Genomic DNA, 2,342 nt, shown 5'->3' on the forward strand with positions numbered 1-2,342 from the left:
ATTATGCATAGTTCCCTTCAGCTCATATCTAAAATGTTAATAGATAACACAAAAGGACAGGAAGTAGAAATGACAGTGTTCTATTTATTTGCTTGTTTGCTTGTTTCTTTATTTATTTTTGCATGAGCAGGCACCGAGAATCGACCTCAGATCTTGGGCATGGCAGGTGAGAATTCTGCTGTACCTCCCTTTTAAAAGGTTTAAAAGGGTTGTACTGCCCTTTTAAAATTTATTTATTTATTTATTTTTATATGGGCAGGCACCAGGAATCAAATAGTTATTTATTTTTTACAGTGCTCTAGGAAAATAAAAACAAATATTATCTTAGAGGAAGCAACATTGTTCAATGAACAAGCTGTATCTTCAAAGAAAAGTAGGCAAAAGAAAACATGGGCAAACTACACATACACTATTAATATTTTCAAGTGATTCCCTCACCATTTTTGTAAAGCTGAAGTGAAAAAGCTGTAAGTTTTTCTTACACACTATACTCCTTTGTAGAAAAGTGATCGTTTTCCTGCACATGAGTTTCTTAAAATTTATATAATTCAAGTAAATAGAATCACACTGCTAAATGTATTTCTCTAAGTCAGGGAATTAAGGACAGTGCTAGGTGAAGTGATGCATGGTGAACAACATCAAGTTTCTGCCCACATTCAGGGGGAACAGATATTGAAGGAAAAAAGGAATTTCAAGACAATGGGGTAAGCACAGAATGTTAGGAGAACATAGCTGAAGCTCTTCTAACCTGGTCTTTCTGTTAAGGAAAGATTTCCCAGAGGTTCTCAGTAACTTAACGCTAGAAGGATGGGTAGATTGAGCTGGTTAAAGGAAGAGAGTATGGGAAGGTGTTCAGTCAGAGGGAAGGGCTTGTAGAAAAGTGTGCAAGTGAAAAAGTCTCCAATACTGTGCTACACATTTTCATTTGCATTAACTTATTCTTCCTGAAAATCCTGATAATATCATGCAACTATTTTTCAGAGCTTTATCCTAGGAACACTCCAGATCCAATGATGAATACATTATATCTCACTTCTTTCTGTATGAAAAAAGTCCACAAGAGGAAAAGAAAGCAAGATAAAGAGAGACCTGTATTCTCTTACCATAGTTAACACTTTTTCAATTCAAGAAAATGTTTTTCTACTCCAGCTTTTCTTCAGGGAAACTTTAACCTCCTTGTTCTTGAAGCTGAAGATCAGAGGGTTAAGCATGGGTACCACCATGGTATAGAACATGGTGGACACTTTCCCTTGGTCCATGGACAAAACAGAAGAAGGGTGAAGGTACATAAATGCCCCTGACCCAAAAAAATAGAAAGAACAATAATATGTGAGCTACAAGTGCTGAAGGCTTTGGGCCTCCCCGCAGTGGAGCGAATGTGGAAGACAATAGAGATGATGAAAGTGTAAGAGACACTGATGGTGAGGATGGGCATGAAAACTACCAGTTCATTGACGTGAGTGCTGGTGCAGGAGAGCTCCAGGAGGGGAAGGATTTCACACATGTAGTGATTGATGGTGTTGGCATGACAGAAGGTCAACCTCAGCATGCATCCCGTGTGAGCCCAGGCACCAACAAATGCTTCCACATACACAACTGCGGCCAGCAGAGAGCAGACCTGAGGGGACATGGTGACTGTGTAAAGCAGGGGCCTACAGATGGCCACATAGCGATCATAGGCCATCACCGTCAACACATAGCACTCTGCACTGACGAAGAAACAGTAGACAAAGAGCTGAGTCATGCATCCTACAATAGGAGTTGACATTCATATTTAACACAAGGTTTACCAACAGTCTGGGGGTGATGAGAGAAGAGTAACAAAGATCCACAAAGGATAAATTAAGGAGGAAGTAGTACATAGGAGTGTGGAGCAGAGAATTCAGTCCAATTAGAGTGATCAAGCCTAGGTTACCGGCCACAGTGACAGTGTAGATTCCTAGGAAAAGGAAGAAGAAGGGCAGCTTGATCTCTGAGTAGTCTGTTAAACCCACAAGAATAAACTCTTTTACTAATGATCTGTTTCCAATTTCCATTTTCTTCCAATGGAATCTGTGAAGACAGGGAAGTACGGTCATATCTGAGATAGAATCCAGTTTTCCTGTGCAAGACCATATCCTATCCATTCTAGGGGAAAGAAGCCCAGAGACTCAGCTGGCATTGACTGTTAGGGAGAGCTGGATCAGGCTGTGCTTGGACAAGGAGGTCAGGTACCTGGGAGGCATGAGTGGAGCACCAGCTAATACTGAGCAAAATGCATTAGAGGAGAAAGACATGCAGGGATTTCTCATCTTGTTTCAGCTTTAATTTTCCATTAATGAAGTATACTCCCTTCCTAACTC

The 2,342-nt window shown here is 40.4% G+C and overlaps 1 pseudogene; it reads right to left on the bottom strand.

Annotated features, from left to right (window-relative positions):
• Positions 1 to 1,124: 1,124 nt before the first annotated feature.
• Positions 1,125 to 2,036, bottom strand: LOC143643257 (olfactory receptor 8B8-like; annotated as a pseudogene).
• Between the last annotated feature and the right edge of the window lie 306 nt (positions 2,037 to 2,342).

This window comes from Tamandua tetradactyla, chromosome 8 (assembly GCF_023851605.1).
Source record: "Tamandua tetradactyla isolate mTamTet1 chromosome 8, mTamTet1.pri, whole genome shotgun sequence".
Classification (NCBI taxonomy): domain Eukaryota; kingdom Metazoa; phylum Chordata; class Mammalia; order Pilosa; family Myrmecophagidae; genus Tamandua; species Tamandua tetradactyla.